This window comes from Eurosta solidaginis, chromosome X (genome assembly GCF_040869045.1).
Source record: "Eurosta solidaginis isolate ZX-2024a chromosome X, ASM4086904v1, whole genome shotgun sequence".
Classification (NCBI taxonomy): domain Eukaryota; kingdom Metazoa; phylum Arthropoda; class Insecta; order Diptera; family Tephritidae; genus Eurosta; species Eurosta solidaginis.
Genome location: NC_090324.1, coordinates 135,921,227 through 135,948,664, shown reverse-complemented (window position 1 = coordinate 135,948,664; position 27,438 = coordinate 135,921,227). Strand labels below are relative to the sequence as shown.

The following is a 27,438-nucleotide window of genomic DNA, read 5'->3' as shown; positions in this document are numbered from 1 at the left end:
ATTATTGTGAATTTGTAAATATCAAAAATTTTCACTCTATAAAAAATGGTAATCAATATAAATATACTTTTAGGCGTTTGTCAATAAAAGTTTTTACTAGAAAAATATAATACTGGTTTCGACCAATTCATTTAATTTGTGAACACGGTTTCAAATACTACATTGGCGATCTGGCCAGTCACAACAATCGTGAATCGTTAAAATAATACCCTGCCAACCATGACTACCCACTTTTAACCACTTTCCCCTGATTTTCCAACATCATCAAATATTTCGGTGTCAAAAAATTCAAGTTTTTGGGATATTTTTCAGGGTGGAAAAAATTTCCCATAAATAGAATGAGTGCGAATGAAACAACATGAGTGTCTTGTTTACAAAAAACCCAAAAAAGAGAAGTAAAGAAAAATTATTTGCGGCGCTCGTTTGACAATTTTAAATTCTAAACGTGAATTTTAAATTTTCGGGAAAATATTCAAAGTTAGCAAATAAATTGCGAAAAAGTGAATGTTATATAAATTGCACGTTTTGCAATTAAATTGACAAAAATTGTGAGCGAAAGTTGGAGGCGGTCATCGTATACAAATACTGAAGTTTTCATCATCAAAGGATTTGGTAAGTATTTCAAAAAAAGTATTATTATCTATGTCACCATAATATAGAGATGCATATGCGCTGACGCACCTATATATTACGGTGTACACCAAAACGAGTGAAGTGCTAAGTCCCTGACAAACTTCAGGAAGATTTTATGGTATCACCATAATATGTTCATGTACATGCGCTTGTGCATTTATGTATCATGGTGTACACCAAAACAAGTGAAGTGCTAAGTCCCTGACAAATTTCAGGAAGAATTTATGGTGCCATCATAAAATATATATGTGCATGCGCCTGTACATACATGCATAATAATGTACATCAAAACCAGTTCAGTGCTAAGTCCCTGACAAAGTTCTAGAACTAAGGCCCACTCTCTTTTAAAATACTCATTAACACCTTTCGTTTGATACCCATATTGTTCAAACGCATTCTAGAGTCACACCTGGTCCACCTTTGTGCCGATATCTCGAAAAGGCGACCACCTATAGAACTAAGGCCCACTCCCTTTTAAAATGCTCATTAACCCCTTTCATTTGATACCCATATCGAACAAACAAATTCACCCCTGGTCCACCTTTATGGCGATATCTCGAACGGCGTCCACCTATGGAACTAAGGATCACTCCCTTTTAAAATACGCATTAACACCTTTCATTTGATACATATATCTTACAAACAAATTCTAGAGTCACCCTTGGTCCACCTTTATGCCGATATCTCGAAATGGCGGCCACCTATACAACTACCACCACTCACTTTTAAAACCCTCATTAATACATTTAATCTGCTATCCATATCGTACAAACATATTCTAGAGTCACCCCTGGTCCACCTTTATGGCGATATCTCGAAAAGGCGTCCACCTATAGAACTAAGAGCCACTCTCTTTTAAAATACTCATTAACACTTTCGTTTGATACCCACATTGTACAAACGCATTCTAGAGTCACACCTGGGCCCTATTCCCCAAAACAAATTATCAACTTTTCACTTTGCACTTTTCAAATTTTTCGTCAATTTGCAAAACTTTGTGTTCCTCAGAAGTGTAAAATTTGATCAGTTATAAGCTGAAGTTGATAAGTGTAATTTGAAAAGTCTTTGCAGTTTTTGTACCCTCTTTTCGATTTCCGTTCCACGTACGTTCTCTTGTGCAAAGTGCAATTTGCAAAGACTTTGCAAATAAATGCGCTCTTTCGTTCCTCAAAAACTGTTAACTCTATGTTTGCAAAGCCAACTTTGACAAGTTTGTCAAAAATTTGCTAGGTAAACGATCGCTTTGCCAATTCACATTGTTATTACTAGTGAAGTTTTTCAAAATGTTAAGACGTGAGTTTTTGTTCGAGGATAGTGAAGACGCGGTTATAGGAAGAAATTATAGAGACCGAATTAATTTTTCGGGACTACAAAGCTTTAATTTTAAAGAGTGCTTCCGTTTAAACCAAACACAAGTTGATTTCATTTTAAATAAAGTTGGTGAAAAATTAGAGCACAAAACACAGCGCAATCATGCTTTGTCGGCTGAAAATCAACTTCTATTGTGCTTACATTGAATCGGAAATGGTTGCCAGTACCATGGTATCGGAGCTATGCATGGTGTTTCAAAATCAACAGTTTGCAGAGTCGTTCATAGAGTTGTCGATGTTGTAATAGACGTTTTATTTCAAAACACAGTGCGGTGGCCCGATGACGTCAATGGTATTGCTGAAAAGTTTCTTACTGTTGGTGGGTTCCCTTGTGTGTGGTTGCGTTGATGGTACAATCATCAAAATTGATGCGCCTTCATTACACGAGGAAGTATATGTGGATCGGCATGGAAACCACTCATTGAATGTAATGATGATATGCGGTCCAGACTACACATTTTACAGTGTAAATACAAGTTGGCCTGGCAGCGTTCATGACTCAAGGGTGCTACGGAATTCGGCTGTAAGTCAAAGACTTGAAAATGGATGGAGACCTTTTCCGGATGCTGTTATTTTGGGTGATAGTGGCTATGGACGGAAAAACTGGTTGATACCACCATTACGCCGAAATCCCGATAATCCTGCTGAAGGTGCTTTCAATCGTTGTCATAAAAAAACACGGCGTATAATTGAAAATAGTTTTGGAATTCTTAAAGAAAGATTCCCGTGTTTAAATTATTTGCGACTGAGGCCTGAGTTTGCAGGAAAGGTGGTCCTTCTTTGTGTCATTTTACACAATATTGCCAGCATAATCGGAAGAAGTACTGAAAGCATGCAAACCATTGAAGACAATGGTAGTGAAATGGAGGAAATGGATATGGAAAATGCTGAAAAGAAAATGAAAATAATATGTATGATGCGAGTGGAATGGAAAGGCTTAATTCTCTGCTGCAGTACTTTTCATAATATCAACTACTGAAATATTGTATTGAAATAAAATTGTTTTTTTTTGACTACGAAACTACTAAAATATTGTATTGAAACAATTTTTTTTTTTACTATGATATTTTTCTACTCCAAAACGTTCTTTCCTTTGAGGGCAGGTTTATGGTTTTAGATATAGGTTTCAGAAAATAAATAACACGGTGTTACGAAACAAAAGTTAAAAGAACCTGGGAAGCGATCTTAGATGTTGTCCATTTTCTTCATTGTTTCTTATTTCAGTATTATACCATAAAAGTAAAATGTTTAACGTGTGATCCGTTTTTTTTCAACATCATCTGTATCTGCATCATCATCATTTATTGGCGCTCAAACGCCTAGGCGATTCTGGTCTGTATCTGTAATTTGAATTATTATGCAAGACTGAAGGAGTGGTTCGAAAAGTTTGAATGATTCAAAAAATGTTCCTGGTAAGGGCCCCCTAGTGGAAGTCCAACTGGGGCCCCCATTTATATAGTTACGCCACTGGAAGTGATACCATTTTCTGGTAGATCTGCATACAAGAAATTTTCAGGAAACCCCCAAAATCTTGAGTTAGAGGCAAAAAACCAGTTTTTGCTACCTCTTCACACTATGGTCTCAGTTGGTCAAATATTTCCATTATAATATAAAAGCAAATATATGAAGTTCACTTAATGTCTATTTACGAAAATACTATATTATAATGATAATAAACAAAATAACAAGTTCATTTACAAACGAAAAAATAACATTTCTTTTAGAATAAAAAAATTAACAACTATATTTAAAACTCCTCCAACAAAAGGGTGTTTTCAACCCTTGCAATTTCTGCCAATGTGAGTCCTTTTGTAACAACAGAGGGTGGAAGTTGAAGCTCCCTCTCCAGTTTCAGGCATTGAAGTTTCCTGTAATAAACTTCAACCTCGAGAAGCTCCAGTCGACATTTTTTTTCTCTATCCAAAGTTTCACTTGGAAACTTGGTAGAGCTCTTCCTCTTCCTTATGGGTGCAGTTGGGTTTGCAGGTACTTCCTGTGCATACGATATTATGGAATCAGACTCAGATGTTGGAAGGCTTTCTGAAATTCCATAGCTTTCTGGTAAATTCAGTCCATCTACCACAGCTGAGTCTGATTCCAGAATATCTAGGATGGCCAAGTCTCCTTCATCCATAATGCAAATCTTCCCACCTGCGGACCCAGTTTTTCGGGCGTTATCCCTTTTAGTCTGCAAAAAACAAAAATACATTCAAGGACAAATTTATATTTTATTATTGATTACACTCAATTAATTTGTTACGCGTTTTTTTCAGGAAGGCATCTACCATGTAAAAAGAGAATTGAGTGTATTTTAAACAATCATAACCCAACAAACATTTTTAGCAAATCTCAATTTGAGATGCATTTGAGAAGCAACCCTACACTCAAATAGCAAGCGTTAGTTTTCAAATGCATCTCATGCCTTTTGTAAGCCTTATTTTGTATGGGGATAAAGCCTTATATATAAGTTATCTTTCAGAAAAACTCTATGCCCAATGACATGAGTACAAGAAAATAAGGTGTTTTATAAAGAATTTTTCATACTATTAAACTCCTTAGGAATTTAAGGCCTTATTGTATAAACCTTATTTTCGAATGGAAAAAGGCTTACATAAGGTTCAAATTTTTTGGTGGGATGCTATATTGTGTTTGAATGTATTTATGGTCTTTTATAATGATTTGTGTAATAAAAATAATAATGATTTGTGGTGGAGTGCAATAACGGCCGCGGAAATAGCGCCCTTGGGCGTTATTTCTTAAAAAAGAAATAGGGCCAGCGGGCGTTATTTCCTCTTTTAAAAAGCATTAAAACCCGAGGTTTTTATTTCCTTTTTCCAGTGGACGTTATTTCCCTTTCGGAGAAGAAATGAAGCCCGCAGTCGTTCTTTCCTTTTAACAGTAAATAAATCCCGTGGGCCTTCCACAGTCATGAAGTACAGCGCCACAGGCGAAAATTTGGAATAAAAAAGCGCACGATATTTTAAACTGTTCAGGCGATTTTTAGTTCCAAATTTTCATTAACTATAACGACAAAGCACGACATTATGGTCATAATATTAGTTAAAATTAAAAAAGTTAAAGGTAGTAAAAAGGAAAAAAAGTAAGAAAGATTACTAAAACGAAAATCAGCACTGACAATAAGCAATAAGTAATAGATTCAGTAACGAGCAGTTTGAGATGCACTGTATTCTGACACTTAAAAAGCAACCGCAAACAGCTGTGATAAAATTAGGAAAGATAAACAAAAAATGCACAACAACAATTAAGCAAAACGACTCGGCAAATAACGCGCGCGGTCTTAATTGACTTTCATCATCGGCGCTATTTCCGCCGCCGTTATTGCACTCCACCATGATTTGTGTATTGTATTAGGTACAAGTAATACAAATTTTAACAAAATCAAGTTATGCAAATAAAATTATTTGCATGTATAGGCAATAAATTGTTTTACTTACCAATATTCGATTCTTCCATAGCCCAAACAAGTTATCCCTCGCATAAGTCCACGTTTTTTGGGCCGACGCCAGTTGCAGTGACTGGGCTTTATTTAAAACTTCCTCCCAGGCTGCCTGCTTATCTAATTTATTAACCTTCAAAATGAAATATAAGCTTAAATATGTTCTAAATACTCACAATAATTTTATAAAAATATACTTACTTTATTCTTTTGAAAGCTAGCAAATAAAATATCTTTTTTTTTCTTTAATTAGCTTTAGTACGGATAATTTTTTTTTCTATTTTTAATTTTCGGCTCATGATCACACAATGCAAAGTGAAAAGAATCAAAACAAATGCAAAGACGTTTCTGTGGTTTGTGGAACACCTTGCACGCCCACTTTTCAATAGAACGCAAAGACTTTGCAGAGAGTGAAAAGTCTTTGCAAAAATATGTTCCGTTAGCAAATCCTTTGCAAAACTAAGCTCAACACATAGTGAGATTTGCAAAGAATATTGTGGAACAGAAACACTTTTCACTTTGCAATAAAATAAAAATCGATAAGTGCAAAGTGAAAAGTTGATAAGTTGTTTTGTGGAATAGGGCCCTGGTCCATCTTTGTGCCGATATCTCGAAAAGGCGACCACCTATACAACTACAACGAAATTTGACTAGGGATGACGGAAAATCCTTCCAATATAAGTCATTTATCCACCCTGTCGGAAAATCAACAAAAGAAAATAAGAGCGAGGAGATTATTTGACATACACACATTCGGTTATCACCCAAGAGCAAGTTATTACTCACACATACACACGCATATAATTAGAAGACAAAAGTGAATACCAGATAAAAAAAGAAGAAATAAATAATCAGCTATTCGAGAAGGTTGTTCGCGAAAAGTTTAAACCCTTGGAGAAATACGAACGAGGCAGCAGACAGCGCAAGCTGAGGAATGGTAAATCAGTTTGATTTCAACAAGCTTTTAGCGAAGTACGCGAGTGTTGTAATTGTGAAGTACTACTACTACAGTAGTGTTGTAAGCAGAGGAGATATTGCTATATTGAATAATTGAGTTATTTATTCGACAGTTCAGCAATTGTTGAGCAAAAACAATATTGCTTTATTTTTTTATTATATTGGCATTTTAAGACATAAGAGATTTATGTCCAACAATATCACTATCAGACATTTTGGGTATAGTTAACTAGCTACTTCATAATATAAAAAACAAAGTGAAAAGTATGCAAATCATGAACACGTTAAGAACGATTTTACGCCAAAACTATTTTCCATTCAATAAAAAAATATAAAGAAAAACAACAGCCATAGAAGTATTCGTGCAAAACCTGGAAGAAAAGTGCATAATGGAACTGAAATCCACATTAGGCGTGCCATTTTACGCAGGATACGTGGATGACATAATATGTGTTTTAACAACTAATAAAGAAGACCAATGTAGTACTGAAGTACCTCAATAACCAGCGCAGGAACATAAAATTTACAATGGAAAGCAAAAAAGACGGAAATGTTGATAACATAACCAAGAGACTGTAGGGTTTCTATTATATTATACATTTTACCTGCTAACTTTATATACTTTGTGAACTCAGTAATTTGTGTTCAATGATTTTATTTCCATTATTGTGAATTTGTAAATATCAAAAATTTTCACTCTATAAAAAATGGTAATCAATATAAATATACTTTTAGGCGTTTGTCAATAAAAGTTTTTACTAGAAAAATATAATACTGGTTTCGACCAATTCATTTAATTTGTGAATACGGTTTCAGATACTACATTGGCGATCTGGCCAGTCACAACAATCGTGAATCGTTAAAATAATACCCTGCCAACCATGACTACCCACTTTTAACCACTTTCCCCTGATTTTCCAACATCATCAAATATTTCGGTGTCAAAAATTCAAGTTTTTGGGATATTTTTCAGGGTGGAAAAAATTTCCCATAAATAGAATGAGTGCGAATGAAACAACATGAGTGTCTTGTTTACAAAAAACCCAAAAAAGAGAAGTAAAGAAAAATTATTTGCGGCGCTCGTTTGACAATTTTAAATTCCAAACGTGAATTTTAAATTTTCGGGAAAATATTCAAAGTTAGCAAATAAATTGCGAAAAAGTGAATGTTATATAAATTGCACGTTTTGCAATTAAATTGACAAAAATTGTGAGCGAAAGTTGGAGGCGGTCATCGTATACAAATACTGAAGTTTTCATCATCAAAGGATTTGGTAAGTATTTCAAAAAAAGTATTATTATCTATGTCACCATAATATAGAGATGCATATGCGCTGACGCACCTATATATTACGGTGTACACCAAAACGAGTGAAGTGCTAAGTCCCTGACAAACTTCAGGAAGATTTTATGGTATCACCATAATATGTTCATGTACATGCGCTTGTGCATTTATGTATCATGGTGTACACCAAAACAAGTGAAGTGCTAAGTCCCTGACAAATTTCAGGAAGAATTTATGGTGCCATCATAAAATATATATGTGCATGCGCCTGTACATACATGCATAATAATGTACATCAAAACCAGTTCAGTGCTAAGTCCCTGACAAAGTTCTAGAACTAAGGCCCACTCTCTTTTAAAATACTCATTAACACCTTTCGTTTGATACCCATATTGTTCAAACGCATTCTAGAGTCACACCTGGTCCACCTTTGTGCCGATATCTCGAAAAGGCGACCACCTATAGAACTAAGGCCCACTCCCTTTTAAAATGCTCATTAACCCCTTTCATTTGATACCCATATCGTACAAACGCATTCTAGAGTCAACCCTGATCCACCTTTATGGCGATATCCCTAAATGGCGTCCACCTGTAGAACTATGGCCCACTCCGTCATAAAATACTCTTTAATACCCTTCATTTGAGACCCATGTCATACAAACACATTCCAGGGTTACCCTCGGTTCATTTTCCTACATGGTTATTTTCCTTATGTTGTCACCATAGCCCTCAACTGAGTATGTAATGTTCGGTTACACCCGAACTTAACCTTCCTTACTTGTTATTAATACGCTTTAATTACCTTTATATGTTTGTTTGGAACTCTTCATTCGCTCCAACGCGCCTGCTGCCTTATGCTACATGCAGTAGCTTCACCTTATTTGTAATCCCGTCGGGGTCATTTCGGGACCCTTCCGGGATAATTTTGGATGATTTTCGGAATTCGTCCGGGATCTCGTCATGACCATTTCGGGACTTTCAGGATCCTGTCAGGGTCATTTTGGGGAATATTTCGGGATCATTTTGGGACCCTTCCGCCATAATTTTTGGATGATTTTCGGGATCCGTCCGTGATGCTGTCGGCGTCATTTCGTGGCTTTTCTGGATAATTTCGGGATCATTTGCAGACTCTATCAAGGCAATAAATTAGGCAGAAAAAAATTTTAAACAGATAACTTCATAAGCAGGCTAAAGTTAATAGCCCTTATATTTTTAAACAGATAACTTGATAACCAGGCTAGCGTGAATAGCCCATATATTTTATTTTCTCCTTGCGGACGAGGCTGCGGGTAAAGACTAGTAAAATATATATTAGCCGTGTTTTTTTTACACGCGTATACGTTTCGCTTGCGCGTGAAAAAAAAACGCCTATCCTCGCTTAGATAATGCTTAGGCGACCCATCTAGCGGCTGTGGTTAAACAACTAGCTACAACAACAGGGTGTACCGGAAAGCGGAGACACAACGCTCTGATGGCCATAGGGAATAACATATAGCTGAATCAGTTGCGATGAATTATGGGCACACATAGAATACATAGAGTTAGTGTAGAGGGTGAAACAAAGACACATATTTCAGTTACATGTGAGTATAATGCGTATTGAAATTTAGTAGGACAAAATTTATGCGCAGCAATTTCAGAGGTGTATTTAAAGTTTATCGCTTTGCTGTCCATATAAAGTTTAAGCGTAAACGGATATACGCGTGTTAAAAAACACGGCTATTATAAAGAGATATGTTTGTAGGCTTTATTACTTTATCTTTTTTAAAAGGAAAATCTGTTAATAAAAGAATGTTTTAAAATTGTTGCACTTAAAGTATTTTGTTGGAACAAATGCATACATTATGCACATTTATTTATTATCATTATGGCTTATGTATGTATGCATTTGTTCCAACAAAATACTTTAAGTGCAACAATTTTAAATCATTCTTTTATTAACAGCTTTTCCCTTTAAAAAAGATTAAGTAATAAAGCATACAAACATATCTCTTAATAATAGCCGTGTTTTTTAACACGCGTATATCCGTTTACGCTTAAACTTTATATGAACAGCAAAGCGATAAATTTTGAATACACCTCTGAAATTGCTGCGCATAAATTTTGTCCTACTAAATTCTTCCTGAAATTTGTCAGGGACTTAGCACTTCACTTGTTTTGGTGTACACCATGATACATAAATGCACAAGCGCATGTACATGAACATATTATGGTGATATCATAAAATCTTCCTGAAGTTTGTCAGGGACTTAGCACTTCACTCGTTTTGGTGTACACCGTAATATATAGGTGCGTCAGCGCATATGCATCTCTATATTATGGTGACATAGATAATAATACTTTTTTGAAATACTTACAAAATCCTTTGATGATGAAAACTTCAGTTTTTGTATACGATGACCGCCTCCAAATTTCGCTCACAATTTTTGTCAATTTAATTGCAAAACGTGCAATTTATATCACTTTATCTTTTTGTCAATTTAATTGCAAAACGTGCAATTTATATAACATTCACTTTTTCGCAATTTGAATATTTTCCCGAAAATTTAAAATTCACGTTTGGAATTTAAAATTGTCAAACGAGCGCCGCAAATAATTTTTCTTTACTTCTCTTTTTTGGGTTTTTTGTAAACAAGACACTCATGTTGTTTCATTCGCACTCATTCTATTAATGGGAAATTTTTTCCACCCTGAAAAATATCCCAAAAACTTGAATTTTTTGACACCGAAATATTTGATGATGTTGGAAAATCAGGGGAAAGTGGTTAAAAGTGGGTAGTCATGGTTGGCAGGGTATTATTTTAACGATTCACGATTGTTGTGACTGGCCAGATCGCCAAAATTAAATGAATTGGTCGAAACCAGTATTATATTTTTCTAGTAAAAACTTTTATTGACAAATGCCTAAAAGTATATTTATATTGATTACCATTTTTTATAGAGTGAAAATTTTTGATATTTACAAATTCACAATAATGGAAATAAAATCATTGAACATAAATTACTGAGTTCACAAAGTATATAAAATTAGGAGGTAAAATGTATAATATAATAGAAACCCTACAGTCTCTTGGTTATGTTGTCAACATTTATCGTGGTCTAGATAGTTGATTCCTCCGTCTTTTTTGCTTTCGATTGTAAATTTTATGTTCCTGCGCTGGTTATTGAGGTACTTCAGTACTACATTGGTCTTCTTTATTAGTTGTTGAAACACATATTATGTCATCCACGTACCCTGCGTAAAATGGCACGCCTAATGTGGATTCCAGTTCCATTATGCACTTTTCTTCCAGGTTTTGCATGAATACTTCTATGGCTGTTGTTTTTCTTTATATTTTTTTATTGAATGGAAAATAGTTTTGGCGTAAAATCGTTCTTAACGTGTTCTTGATTTGCATACTTTTCACTTTGTTTTTTATATTATGAAGTAGCTAGTTAACTATACCCAAAATGTCTGATATTGATATTGTTGGATATAAATCTCTTATGTCTTAAAATGCCAATATAATAAAAAAAAATAAAGCAATATTGTTTTCTCAACAATTGCTGAACTGTCGAATAAATAACTCAATTATTCAATATAGCAATATCTCCTCTATTTACAACACTACTGTAGTAGTAGTACTTCACAATTACAATACTCGCGTACTTCGCTAAAAGCTTGTTGAAATCAAACTGATTTACCATTCCTCAGCTTGCGCTGTCTGCTGCCTCGTTCGTATTTCTCCAAGGGTTTAAACTTTTCGCGAACAACCTTCTCGAATAGCTGATTATTTATTTCTTCTTTTTTTATCTGGTATTCACTTTTGTCTTCTAATTATATGAGTGTGTATGTGTGAGTAATAACTTGCTCTTGGGTGATAACCGAATGTGTGTATGTCAAATAATCTCCTCGCTCTTATTTTCTTTTGTTGATTTTCCGACAGGGTGGATAAATGACTTATATTGGAAGGATTTTCCGTCATCCCTAGTCAAATTTGATTGTAGTTGTATAGGTGGTCGCCTTTTCGAGATATCGGCACAAAGATGGACCAGGGCCCTATTCCACAAAACAACTTATCAACTTTTCACTTTGCACTTATCGATTTTTATTTTATTGCAAAGTGAAAAGTGTTTCTGTTCCACAATATTCTTTGCAAATCTCACTATGTGTTGAGCTTAGTTTTGCAAAGGATTTGCTAACGGAACATATTTTTGCAAAGACTTTTCACTCTCTGCAAAGTCTTTGCGTTCTATTGAAAAGTGGGCGTGCAAGGTGTTCCACAAACCACAGAAACGTCTTTGCATTTGTTTTGATTCTTTTCACTTTGCATTGTGTGATCATGAGCCGAAAATTAAAAATAGAAAAAAAAATTATCCGTACTAAATCTAATTAAAGAAAAAAAAAGATATTTTATTTGCTAGCTTTCAAAAGAATAAAGTAAGTATATTTTTATAAAATTATTGTGAGTATTTAGAACATATTTAAGCGTATATTTCATTTTGAAGGTTAATAAATTAGATAAGCAGGCAGCCTGGGAGGAAGTTTTAAATAAAGCCCAGTCACTGCAACTGGCGTCGGCCCAAAAAACGTGGACTTATGCGAGGGATAACTTGTTTGGGCTATGGAAGAGTCGAACATTGGTAAGTAAAATAATTTATTGCCTATACATGCAAATAATTTTATTTGCATCACTTGATTTTGTTAAAATTTGTATTAACGGCGGCGGAAATAGCGCCGCTGATGAAAGTCAATTAAGACCGCGCGCGTTATTTGCCGAGTCTGCTTAATTGCTTAATTGTTGTTGTGCATTTTTTGTCTATCTTTCCTAATTTTATCACAGCTGTTTGCGGTTGCTTTTTAAGTGTCAGAATACAGTGCATCTCAAACTGCTCGTTACTGAATCTATTACTTATTGCTTATTGTCAGTGCTGATTTTCGTTTTAGTAATCTTTTTTACTTTTATTCCTTTTTACTACCTTTAACTTTTTTAATTTTAACTAATATTAATGAACATAATGTCGTGCTTTGTCGTTATAGTTAATGAAAATTTGGAACTAAAAATCGCCTGAACAGTTTAAAAATATCGTGCGCTTTTTTATTCCAAATTTTCGCCTGTGGCGCTATATTTCATGACTGTGGAAGGCCCACGGGATTTATTTACTGTTAAAAGGAAAGAACGACTGCGGGCTTCATTTCTTCTCCGAAAGGGAAATAACGTCCACTGGAAAAAGGAAATAAAAACCTCGGGTTTTAATGCTTTTTAAAAGAGGAAATAACGCCCGCTGGCCCTATTTCTTTTTTAAGAAATAACGCCCGCTGGCCCTATTTCATTTTTAAGAAATAACGCCCAGGGGCGCTATTTCCGCGGCCGTTATTGCACTCCACCACAAATCATTATTATTTTTATTACACAAATCATTATAAAAGATCATAAATACATTCAAACACAATATAGCATCCCACCAAAAAATTTGAACCTTATGTAAGCCTTTTTCCATTCGAAAATAAGGTTTATACAATAAGGCCTTAAATTCCTAAGGAGTTTTAATAGTATGAAAAATTCCTTATAAAACACCTTATTTTCTTGTGCTCATGTCATTGGGAATAAAGTTTGTCTGAAAGATAACTTATATATAAGGCTTTATGCCCATACAAAATAAGGCTTACAAAAGGCATGAGATGCATTTGAAAACTAACGCTTGCTATTTGAGTGTAGGGTTGCTTCTCAAATGCATCTCAAATTGAGATTTGATAAAAATGTTTGTTGGGTTATGATTGTTTAAAATACACTCAATTCTCTTTTTACATGGTAGATGCCTTCCTGAAAAAAACGCGTAACAAATTAATTGAGTGTAATCAATAATAAAATATAAATTTATCCTTGAATGTATTTTTGTTTTTTGCAGACTAAAAGGGATAACGCCCGAAAAACTTGGTCCGCAGGTGGGAAGATTTGCATTATGGATGAAGGAGACTTGGCCATCCTAGATATTCTGGAATCAGACTCAGCTGTGGTAGATGGACTGAATTTACCAGAAAGCTATGGAATTTCAGAAAGCCTTCCAACATCTGAGTCGGATTCCATAATATCGTATGCACAGGAAGTACCTGCAAACACAACTGAACCCATAAGGAAGAGGAAGAGCTCTACCAAGTTTCCAAGTGAAACTTTGGATAGAGAAAAAAAATGTCGACTGGAGCTTCTCGAGGTTGAAGTTTACTACAGGAAACTTCAATGCCTGAAACTGGAGAGGGAGCTTCAACTTCTACCTTCTGTTGTTACAAAAGGACTCACAGTGGCAGAAATTGCAAGGGTTGAAAACACCCTTTTGTTGGAGGAGTTTTAAATATAGTTGTTAATTTTTTTATTCTAAAAGAATTGTTCTTTTTTCGTTTGTAAATGAACTTGTTATTTTGTTTATTATCATTATAATAGAGTATTTTCGTAAATAGACATTAAGTGAACTTCATATATTTGCTTTTATATTATAATGGAAATATTTGACCAACAAATAAAAAGGGATATGTCTCTTCTTGCGAAATCTGAGACCATAGTGTGAAGAGGTAGCAAAAACTGGTTTTTCGCCTCTAACTCAAGATTTTGGGGGTTCCCCGAAAATTTCTTGTATGCAGATCTACCAGAAAATAGTATCACTTCCAGTGGCGTAACTATATAAATGGGGGCCCCAGTTGGACTTCCACTAGGGGGCCCTTACCAGGAACATTTTTTGAATCATTCAAACTTTTCGAACAACTCCTTCAGTCTTGCATAATAATTCAAATTACAGATACAGACCAGAATCGCCTAGGCGTTTGAGCGCCAATAAATGATGATGATGCAGATACAGATGATGTTGAAAAAAACGGATCACACGTTAAACATTTTACTTTTATGGTATAAGACTGAAATAAGAAACAATGAAGAAAATGGACAACATCTAAGATTGCTTCCCAGGTTCTTTTAACTTTTTGTTTCGTAACACCGTGTTATTTATTTTCTAAAACCTATATCTAAAACCATAAACCTGGCCTCAAAGGAAACAACGTTTTGGAGTAGAAAAATATCATAGTAAAAAAAAATTTGTTTCAATACAATATTTTAGTAGTTTCGTAGTCAAAAAAAAACAATTTTATTTCACTGAAATATTTTCAGTAGTTGATATTATGAAAAGAACTGCAGCAGAGAATTAAGCCTTTCCATTCCACTAGCATCATACATATTATTTTCATTTTCTTCTTCAGCATTTTCCATATCCATTTCCTCCATTTCACTACCATTGTCTTCAATGGTTTGCATGCTTTCAGTACTTCTTCCGATTATGCTGGCAATATTGTGTAAAATGACACAAACAAGGACCACCTTTCCTGCAAACTCAGGCCTCAATCGCAAGTAATTTAAACACGGGAATCTTTCTTTAAGAATACCAAAACTATTTTCAATTATACGCCGTGTTTTTTATGACAACGATTGAAAGCACCTTCAGCAGGATCATCGGGATTTCAGCGTAATGGTGGTATCAACCAGTTTTTCAGTCCATAGCCACTATCACCCAAAATAACAGCATCCGGAAAAGGTCTCCATCCATTTTCAAGTCTTTGACTTACAGCCCAATTCCGTAGCACCCTTGAGTCATGAACGCTGCCCGGCCAACTTGTATTTACACTGTAAAATGTGTAGTCTGGACCGCATATCATCATTACATTCAATGAGTGGTTTCCATGCCGATCCACATATACTTCCTCGTGTAATGAAGGCGCATCAATTTTGATGATTGTACCATCAACGCAACCACACACAAGGGAATCCACCCACAGTAAGAAACTTTTCAGCAATACCATTGACGTCATCGGGCCACCGCACTGGGTTTTGAAATAAAACGTCTATTACAACATCGACAACTCTATGAACGACTCTGCAAACTGTTGATTTTGAAACACCATGCATAGCTCCGATACCATGGTACTGGCAACCATTTCCGATCCAATGTAAGCACAATAGAAGTTGATTTTCAGCCGACAAAGCATGATTGCGCTGTGTTTTGTGCTCTAATTTTTCACCAACTTTATTTAAAATGAAATCAACTTGTGTTTGGTTTAAACGGAAGCACTCTTTAAAATTAAAGCTTTGTAGTCCCGAAAAATTAATTCGGTCTCTATAATTTCTTCCTATAACCGCGTCTTCACTATCCTCGAACAAAAACTCACGTCTTAACATTTTGAAAAACTTCACTAGTAATAACAATGTGAATTGGCAAAGCGATCGTTTACCTAGCAAATTTTTGACAAACTTGTCAAAGTTGGCTTTGCAAACATAGAGTTAACAGTTTTTGAGGAACGAAAGAGCGCATTTATTTGCAAAGTCTTTGCAAATTGCACTTTGCACAAGAGAACGTACGTGGAACGGAAATCGAAAAGAGGGTACAAAAACTGCAAAGACTTTTCAAATTACACTTATCAACTTCAGCTTATAACTGATCAAATTTTACACTTCTGAGGAACACAAAGTTTTGCAAATTGACGAAAAATTTGAAAAGTGCAAAGTGAAAAGTTGATAATTTGTTTTGGGGAATAGGGCCCAGGTGTGACTCTAGAATGCGTTTGTACAATATGGGTATCAAACGAAAGGTGTTAATGAGTATTTTAAAAGAGAGTGGGTCTTAGTTCTATAGGTGGACGCCTTTTCGAGATATCGCCATAAAGGTGGACCAGGGGTGACTCTAGAATATGTTTGTACGATATGGATAGCAGATTAAATGTATTAATGAGGGTTTTAAAAGTGAGTGGTGGTAGTTGTATAGGTGGCCGCCATTTCGAGATATCGGCATAAAGGTGGACCAGGGGTGACTCTAGAATATGTTTGTACGATATGGGTATCAAATGAAAGATGATAATGTGTATTTTAAAAGGGCGTGGGGCTTAGTTCTATAGGTGGACGTCTTTTCGAGATATCGCCATAAAGGTGGACCAGGGGTGACTCTAGAATTTGTTTGTAAGATATATGTATTAAATGAAAGGTGTTAATGCGTATTTTAAAAGGGAGTGATCCTTAGTTCCATAGGTGGACGCCGTTTCGAGATATCGCCATAAAGGTGGACCAGGGGTGAATTTGTTTGTTCGATATGGGTATCAAATGAAAGGGGTTTATGAGCATTTTAAATGGGAGTGGGCCTTGGTTCTATAGGTGGACGCCTTTTCGAGATACCGCCATAAAGGTGGACCAGGGGTGACTCTAGAATGCGTTTCTACAATATGGGTATCAAACAAAAAGGTGTTAAGGAGTATTTTAAAAGGGCGTGGGCCTTAGTTCTATAGGTGGACGCCTTTTCGAGATATCACCATAAAGGTGGACTAGGGGTGACTCTAGAATATGTTTGTACGATATGGGTATCAAATGAAAGATGATAATGTGTATTTTAAAAGGGCGTGGGGCTTAGTTCTATAGGTGGACATCTTTTCGAGATATCGCCATAAAGGTGGACCAGGGGTGACTATAGAATGTGTTTGTACGATATGGATATCAAATTAAAGGTATTAATAAGGCTTTTAAAAGGGAGTGATGGTAGTTGTATATGTGAAAACGTTTTCCAGATATCGACCAAAATGTGGACCAGGGTGACCCAGAACATCATCTGTTGAATACCGCTAATTTATTTATATATATAATACCATGAACATATTCCTGCCAAGATTTCAAGGGTTTTTTATTTCGCCCTGCAGAACTTTTTCATTTTTTTCTACTTAATATGGTAGGTGTCACACCCATTTTACAAAGTTTTTTTCTAAAGTTATATTTTTCGTCAATAAACCAATCAAATTACCATGTTTCATCCCTTTTTTCGTATTTGATATAGAATTATGGAATTTTTTTCATTTTTCGTAATTTTCATTCAAGGTTCGAATCGAGCTCAAGGCCAGAACAATAATTTTTTTCAAATGATAATTATTGTTATTTTTTAATTTTTCTAAATTTGAAAAATTGTATTTTGTTTTTGGAATAGTAAGTAGAAAATTTTTCAGACAACCTGCCATAGCTGCGCAGATAGATCCATTTCGAAGGGTGCTAAGCCTTCATCATCAGTACGCTTTAGGCATGCTGCGCTAACCATTTAGCTATACAGCGGTGGTTTGTTTGACTGGCAAATTTGCTACTTCTATTCCTTTTTACCAACTATATTTATTCAGTGTTGCGCCATCTGGTGCAATACACTGATAATGCTGGATTTTTGTTTATTGTCAATTACTTTGTTTGACATTCCCAAGTGCTCATGGTTTATTAACAATTGTTTTTGTTTTTATCGGCCTATTGATAAATCATTCAAGGTTCGAATCGAGCTCAAGGCCAGAACAATAATTTTTTTCAAATGATAATTATTGTTATTTTTTAATTTTTCTAAATTTGAAAAATTGTATTTTGTTTTTGGAATAGTAAGTAGAAAATTTTTCAGACAACCTGCCATAGCTGCGCAGATAGATCCATTTCGAAGGGTGCTAAGCCTTCATCATCAGTACGCTTTAGGCATGCTGCGCTAACCATTTAGCTATACAGCGGTGGTTTGTTTGACTGGCAAATTTGCTACTTCTATTCCTTTTTACCAACTATATTTATTCAGTGTTGCGCCATCTGGTGCAATACACTGATAATGCTGGATTTTTGTTTATTGTCAATTACTTTGTTTGACATTCCCAAGTGCTCATGGTTTATTAACAATTGTTTTTGTTTTTATAGGCCTATTGATAAATCATTCAAGGTTCGAATCGAGCTCAAGGCCAGAACAATAATTTTTTTCAAATGATAATTATTGTTATTTTTTAATTTTTCTAAATTTGAAAAATTGTATTTTGTTTTTGGAATAGTAAGTAGAAAATTTTTCAGACAACCTGCCATAGCTGCGCAGATAGATCCATTTCGAAGGGTGCTAAGCCTTCATCATCAGTACGCTTTAGGCATGCTGCGCTAACCATTTAGCTATACAGCGGTGGTTTGTTTGACTGGCAAATTTGCTACTTCTATTCCTTTTTACCAACTATATTTATTCAGTGTTGCGCCATCTGGTGCAATACACTGATAATGCTGGATTTTTGTTTATTGTCAATTACTTTGTTTGACATTCCCAAGTGCTCATGGTTTATTAACAATTGTTTTTGTTTTTATCGGCCTATTGATAAATCATTCAAGGTTCGAATCGAGCTCAAGGCCAGAACAATAATTTTTTTCAAATGATAATTATTGTTATTTTTTAATTTTTCTAAATTTGAAAAATTGTATTTTGTTTTTGGAATAGTAAGTAGTAAGTAATTTTCGATATCGAAAAAGTGGGTGTGGTCAAAGTCGGATTTCGGCAATTTTGTATACCAATACAAAGTGAGTTCAGATAAGTACGTGAACTGAGTTTAGTAAAGATATATTGATTTTTGCTCAAGTTATCGTGTTAACGGCGGAGCGGAAGGACAGACGGTCGACTGTGTATTAAAACTGGGCGTGGCTTCAACCGATTTCGCACTTTTTCACAAAAATAAGTCATCGTCCCAGAATCTAAGCCCCTACCAAAATTCAAAAGGATTGGTAAATGTTTGTTCGACTTATGGCATTAAAACTATCCTAGACAAATTAAATGAAAAAGGGCGGAGCCACGCCCATTTTGAAATTTTCTTTAATTTTTGCATTTTGTTGGACCATATCATTACTGGAGTTGAATGTTGACATAATTTACTTATATACTGTAAAGATATTAAATTTTTTGTTAAAATTTGACTTAAAAAACAAATTTTTTTAAAGTGGGCGTGGTCGTTCTCAGATTTTGCTAATTTTTTTAAGCATACATATAGTAATAGGAGTAACGTTCCTGCCAAATTTCATTATGATATCTTCAACGACTGCCAAATTACAGCTTGCAAAAATTTTAAATTACCTTCTTTTAAAAGTGGGCGGTGCCACGCCCATTGTCCAAAATTTTACTAATTTTCTATTCTGCATCATAAATTCAACTCACCTACCAAGTTTCATCGCTTTATCCGTCTTTGGTAATAAATTATCGCACTTTTTCGGTTTTTCGAAATTTTCGATATCGAAAAAGTGGGCGTGGTTATAATCCGATATTGTTCATTTTAAATAGCGGTCTGAGATTAGTGCTCAGGAACCTATGTACCAAATATACCTCAAAATTTACTCAAGTTATCGTGTTAACGGCCGGACGGACGGACGGAGGGACATGGCTCAATAAATTTTTTTTTCGATCCTGATGATCTTGATATATGGAAGTCTATATCTATCTCGATTCCTTTATACCTGTACAACCAACCGTTATCCAATCAAAGTTATTATATGTTCTGTGAGCTCTGCTCAACTGAGTAAAAACAGTACCCAAAATACGGACAAGGTAAAAAAAAAAAAACGACAACAAATTTCTTTGTTAAAAAAAAAATTTTTTATCCCGATTGTGATGTTTTGCGGTTTTCCGTACTGATTTTGTCTATTTAGTGTTCGGTATCCGCCCTTAGTCTGACAGCACTAATGAGGCTGCCGTTGTTATGTTGCGGGTTGCCATCCAGTTGTTTTCCCGTAACAGGAAGTTTCCAGGATACATTAATGTAGGATTGTGGTGGATAAATTACCCTCACCACATTGTTATTTGGAAAAGGATTTTCAAGCTGGTAAAACGTATGTATGACAAATTCTTAACGGATTTTTTAATACATTTTTTCTCTAATGGGTTTTCTATTTTATTTCTTTTTTTCTTTTCAGTTTCAGATGGACCCGCGGCAGTATATATGTTTGACACTGGAGTCTGCGGAGGGGGATGCGGATCCCATTGAGGTGGTCGCGGACATCCGATATGCGGAGCGGCGAAGGGGCTCATGGCATGTTTTGCGCCGGTCGAGGTCCTGCAGCACGCAGTGAGGGAGGAGCTGCGGCGCGCCGACCCCGGGGTGCTCCGTGCTAGGCGGACACCCATCGTCGTGAAAGTCCGCGGGAGGGCCACGACGTGGTACTCCACATTTTACCGCGGGTGTGAAGGAGTGTTATGGGTGCGGCGGCCGCACCAGGATCCAGTGCTCCATTGGCAGTTTAGTTGCCGTGTGTGCCAGCGGGCACTAAGCTCGTTCGCGTGTTTGGTTGCCCATTTGAATGGGCATATGGGCTTTTTCCCGTACCGGTGCGGGGATTGTCTAAGGCGGTATGCGTCTTCGGCTGCGTTATCCCTGCACCGGAAACGGATGCATTAAGGATTAAGGATTCAATTTTAACATTTAAATTTCGGTTTTTTGTACTTATGAATTGTATTAAGTGTTATTTATGGAATAAAATTTAATGCTCAAAAATAATACTCGATATTCTTATTTGGATCGTGGTCTTCCTGGGTAAAGGGAAAGTGAGTGTCTGAACCCTGACAGAGGCGTTGTGAAACGGACCATTTGGTGGTCGCGTTAGGTAACGAGGCAACTCTGCCGTTTCTCGTTTTCTTTGTATGTATCATACATACATACCTACTTTGGTTGAACATTCCAGTATAGAGAATGAAGCAAAAAAAATGAATCGAAAGATTTATTTTACCGGCTTGCTTCAATTCTTTTGAACCGTACGCGTTGCTGGACAGAAAGGGTAAGTGGTAAAACATTTTTGAAATATTTCAATAAATATTTTCATGTTATTTCAGCTTATTAATGCATTTTCGTTTATTTTCAGGAACATCGGATTTTTATACCGACAAACACTGGGAGAAGCTCCCAAAAAATTGGGAGTTACATTTGGAGCATAAACCCCCTGAGCAGCTTAGTGCCTTATTAAATTACAATGAGCAGCCGGCGAGACAGCGGCTGGTGTTTGGCCCAAAAAGGCACTGGCTTAACTTTAAATTCTTCACACAGTCCTATTGTAAACCATTCAAAGCTAAAACACGTTTTCCTAAGAAGCGCCCCGAAATTGAATTGATGGGATCAATGTATGAACAAGGCTGCCAGCAGTCGCCCATTGATTATGTTGTGGCTTTCGGTGCTGGTTTGGGCCATCTAGCACGAGTGCTCGAATATGGTCATGGCATAGACTTATTCAGGTGATTATTTTAAGATTTTGTTTGAGTACACTTAAATGGTAGATGATTATCAAAAAAAAACTTGATTACCACGCTTTTGTACATTAAATCGAGTTAACATTTTTCTAAAAAATACATAATATACGTATACATTTGCGTTGGTACTTCATACGCATAAAATATAACTACACTAATAAATTAATTAATAAGACTAATCAATCTTGTGAATAATCGAGTAAACACCTTACTGCTGAATTAAAAATTATGCACAAGATTTCCCTGCTTGTTGTAAACATGCATTGAACTCTTTAAAGTATGTTGCTTAGAAATGCAATCTAAGCTGAACGACCAAGCAATTAGTATAGACACACAAATTGAATTATTGGCTGAAAAACATATACAACCAGCAATATGTGCAATTTTTCGTCGACCCCAGCATGTTACGTTACGCTTGACGGCAGATGTGAAACCATAAAGGCCTGATAGCATTATTGCCAAAACTTTTAATAGGACCGCTTGTAACTTTCAATTTGGTATTATTGGCTTGCACCCTTGTGGCGATTTAGCTGTGACTTTGATGCGAATGTTCACCGATAATCCACAAGCCCGATTCCTTATTTTCTCTGGCTGTTGTTACATGAAATTAAGCACTGTTGAAACGCAATGCAACGATGTGTTACAGGGATATCCATTTAGCAGCCACTTACTGCGATTTCCGAAGCTTGCACATTTGAGTTATGAGGCCCGTGAAATTTCATGTCATGCCATAGAAATGTATGCCGATCGGCTTGTTGAAGGTCATTATGAATACCTGAAAGTACACTCATTCCCTGCAGCTGCTGAGCGCGTTATCGTAACGCACTGGCTTGATTTGAAACATTGCGGACTACGTAGTATTAAGCATGTGCATGATATGCAATTCGAAGATTCCTTTTACAAAGCAGTCCATGGAGTAGAATCCAGTCATATACGACGGTCTGAATTGCAGACTATATTTATATTTATATTTATATTTTCGGTCTAAAAAGTACAAACTTCCTTACAGACTAGTTAAAAATAGAGAAAAGTTCAAGCTTAAATTTATAAATGCTATTATTAAAGTTAAGAAGACCACTATATCAATTTGCTAGGTGTAAAGCCTTGGATATGGGTTCATTCAACGCGTAATTCGTTCGATGAGTTACTTCAGCAAATAGTCTGGTGTGCCTTAAATCACGTGGTGGAATATATGAAACGAATAAATTAGATAAATCAGGGCAGTGTATATTACCGTTGATAACGTTATAGGCAAGCATGAGTGAGATACAAGTTCTACGGTCATACAAAGCCTGGAGTCCGAGCAATTTACGTCTGCTGATATATGATGGGAGGCCATCGGGCCAGTGAAGCATACGCAAAGCAATTTTGGTGAAAATTCTTTGAACTCTCTCAATTTTATGTGAGCTACCTTCATAGAATGGACTCCATATAATCGAGCAATATTCCAGACGACTTCTTACCAATGCCGTAAAAAGTGCCTTCAAAGTCATCGGATCCCTGAAGTCCCTGGAATTACGTCTAATAAACCCAACCATTGCAAAAGATTTGGAAATAATAAAGTCGATGTGACCAGAAAAAGAGAGTTGGTTGTCAAAAATTACACCCAGATCTTTTATCTCTCGACAACGGTTTAAAGATCCAGCATTTAATTTGTAGTTGAAAAAGGTGGTAGTGACCCTTTTAGAATAGGAAACCACGCAGCATTTGTTAGTATTTAAAAGTAGGTTATTACTTGAACACTATTCATTAAAAGAATCGAGATCATATTGCAAGTTAATGCAGTCAGAAGTATCCCGTACGGTTAGAAAGAGTTTGACGTCGTCTGCAAACATTAAACATTTAGCAAATTTGAATTTTTGAGGTAGATCATTAATAAAAATTAGGAACAACAGAGGGCCACAGTGTGTTCCCTGTGGGATTCCAGACCAAGCGTTAATAAGCGCAGTAGACTGGTTGGCTCCGATTGACACAAAAAGCTTTCTATTCGATAAGAAACTTGAGAAGAACTTCAGCAAACTTCCGGTCACTCCGTACATCACCAGTTTTTGCAATAGTATAGAGTGGTCGACCTTGTCAAATGCTTTCGAGAAGTCAGTATAGATGACGTCTAGTTGCGCATGGTTCTCAAAGGCATCTACAATTTGGCTAGTGACTAAAGCCAGATTGGTAGAAGTAGACCTGCCAGGAAAAAACCCATGCTGACACTCAACAATAGCCTTGACTATGTAGTCAAACAATTTGCTATGAAGGATACTATCGAATAGTTTTGCCAGAGTACTCTGCTTAACAATAGGTCTGTAGTTGCGAATATCATTGCGGTCACCAGACTTAAATACCGGATTTATGGAGCATAACTTCCAAGAGTCTAAAAATATCCCATGGTTCAAGCATCCTTGGAAAAGAATTGCCAGGGGTTCAGAAATTGTATTTGAACATAGTTTGAAGAATAACGGAGAAAATCCCTCGCTATCTGATTTCGGACTATTATTCAATTTTGAAATTGACAGAAATACATCTTCGGCTGTAATATCAAAAGAAGAAATTTGACGCAGAGAACCAGAGTAGAATGTCGGACTAGGTGAAGAGGTAGGATCTGAGTATACCTTCTGAAATAATTTGGCAAATAAGTTACAAATATCTACCGTATTACTGGACGATACACCGTCATACTCCATGCACGTCGGAAATCCGTTAGTCTGCCTCTTGGAATTAATCACCGACCAGAAACTAGATGGATTCGTCTTCAGTTTTGATTCCAGATTATTCATATATTGTCTAAACAAGAACTTATTGAGACAGTTAAAAGTCGATTTAAGCCTGACAAAGGTAAGACGATCAGATTCACTCCTGCTCCTTTTATATTTCTTAAAGGCCTTACGTTTTTTATTTTTAATATTATTAAGTTTAGTATTGAACCAGGGTGGCCTGTTGTTCAGAATTTTCCGTTTTCGCGGAACAAAATTCGAGACTGCTAATGAAAGCCTTTGCTTTAAGAGTTCATAAGAAGCCTCAGGCCCATTAGCGGAGTCCAAGAAGGACCAATCAGTGTCGAGGATAAACTCGTTTATCGCTGGAGCATCAGCCTTGAAATAGTTATATTCTGAAATATTTACAACTGGGTTTTTATCAAAGCTATAAAACTCGAAATTTGCAACCAAAGCATTGTGATGTAAACTGTTTTCCAAGATTGGAGATATACACTCCAGGCAAGATATTCCTAAATCATGAGATCCAAAAACGAGATCAAGGAACCTTCCATTATTGTTTGGTTGAGTATTATATTGTTTTAAGCCATACGAGAACAAAGTGCTAACAACAAGCACATCGATATCGGATCTGATATTTGTGGGTATATTATTACAGCCATTTGACCAGGAGATATTACTTAAGTTAAAGTCGCCTAGATATATAATCTCATCAGACGGATTAGCAGTACTTATGACACTATTTATATTATCTAAATGTTTTCGATAGACAGCAATTTCACTACTTGGCGGAATATAAGACAAAACGATTATTATTGTTTTATTGTCATTAAACTTAACGCTTACACAGATTTGTTCAACGCCACCATCTATCAAATCATTAGTAATCAGTTTACTACATAGATCTGCTCTAATAGCAATTAAAACACCACCACCCCTCTCAAGACCGGTGACGTTCGGGCACCGATCATTGCGAAATACGTTATAATAGCCGTCAAAAAATTCGTTAGATGAAAAACTTTCATTCAACCAGGTCTCTGACAGAGCTAATATATCATATTCGTGTGAATTAACGTTACAATAGAATTGTGACGATTTGGATCTACTAATTTCTAAGTAAGAACTAGCGACTATGTCTTCGGTTCGAACCTTTTTCGGCCAAACCGAAAAGGGCAAACCGTTACACCGGCAGGCCAAAGCTCAGGGTTGAGCATCTTATCAAACCAAGAATCGGGAACACCAAGTTTAAATGTAATTCGCTTCAATGATTCAACGGCAGTACCTTTCCTGATAAGCCCGTGACAAGAAAGCAACTCTCTTCGTATCCCATAATACTTAGAGACGTATTCAATAATATTTTCCTCTGTAACGGATGGCAAAAACGACGCAATATGAAGCCACTTAGGCTTAGCAACCCTAAGCTCAGTGCTTACATTCGAACCAATAATGCGCATTTGTTTATCATCATTATTCTTCGTTGCATCATCTACCTTCTGATGTTGATGATTGTTGTTGACGTTCGCAATGGTAACTTCGGCATTAGTGCCATTAACAGCTGACGCAGAGAAAGACGGAGATGCGGCGGTATTTAAGTCAGATTTATCCTTCTCAGTACTACGATTTTTACCTGCTTTCTTTTTCTTTATAACTTCCACCCACTTTGCATCAGTAGGCTCATCACTTTGTATGTCAGTTGTATCAATAATAACAATGCTATCATCAACACACGTATTAGCTGGTTCAACAGATAGTGTAACATTGTTGTTGTCAATGAGAACAGGTTTCTCCTTAGCAGCGACATCATTGATTGGAGTTAGAGATTCAGATTCTATCATAGGTTCTGTTTGCCTTGCTTCTGTATCAGATTCAGGCTTTTCTATACTCGCGATTTGTTTACCTTTTGCAGCAGAGTCGTTGTTGCTGTTTTTTGCTTTTGAAGCCAAGTCACTCATATTGTTTTTCTTATGAGAAGTTGACTGTTTAACTTTTTGTTTTTCTTTGCGAGTTGATTCGCGTTCACTAGCATAGGAAGAAACAACAGTATGCATGCCTTTAGTTCGGTAGTTAACGAGGAGATAATATTATTTTTATCGACAATTAATGAGCGTAAAGAGCAAACTTCGGCTAATAGAGAATTAACTGTAGTAAGTATACTGGCATTTTCCGAACGTAAAGCAGCAATGTCATTAGCAATATCGAACAGAGATAGTTGTTGGATATTTTCACACAGCTCGCCTATGCTCTCAGCATTATTAGAGACAATGGGTGGAGCACTTGGTGGAGGAGTACGTATCGATGCGCGACGCGCAACCGAACACAATTTACAAAAGAATGGTTTCTTTGAAAAGATGAGATAATCAAGATCATCAGATGACATGTTAACACATTGCAAATGAAAAAGGTCATTGCACTTTGCACACAACACTTTCGGTTTATTGCGATCAACCCTTTGTCCACATTCGCATGGCATTTTGAATAATTTATTTTATTGATAATAAAATTGTTTCTTCATTTGAATAAAATGTTAATAGTAATTATATTGAAACAAGAGTCACTATCTCAGGTCAACAGTGCACTTGTTATAATTATACTTATTAAATCTTGCCATAATAGCAGAGATAGTACAAAAAACGCGGAGAGAAAAATAAACACGCCCGCAATCTTGACGGCGACAAGAGAGATTGCTACAATATAGGCAAGGGGGCCGGTATGTTGACTATAATCGTGTGTCAAGCTTGTATAGGTGCTGAAGGAACTAATACTGAAATTATAGGAAAGTAATGACGTTGCCTCAATTTAAGTCAGACAGGGACTTCATTTTCAATTGTAGCCGAATATACCAATACTGTACATGCCCATTTAGTTTCAATGAAAACATTATTTGAACGATTCAAAATCACTTGGCACGATTCTATAGAGACGGTATGCTTGGTTAGTTGTGCAATGCAATTGTTGCTTACTAAAGATTTGCCAACTAAGG

General features: G+C 36.0%; 1 protein-coding gene and 1 pseudogene across 1 annotated transcript in view; both read left to right on the top strand.

Annotated features, from left to right (window-relative positions):
• LOC137235482 (calcium-dependent secretion activator-like) overlaps window positions 1–27,438 on the top strand; it is a 3,515,579-nt gene that overhangs the window by 2,871,698 nt on the left and 616,443 nt on the right. The gene's annotated exons all lie outside the window — the stretch shown is intronic.
• Window positions 15,624–22,738, top strand: LOC137234548 (methyltransferase-like protein 25B; annotated as a pseudogene).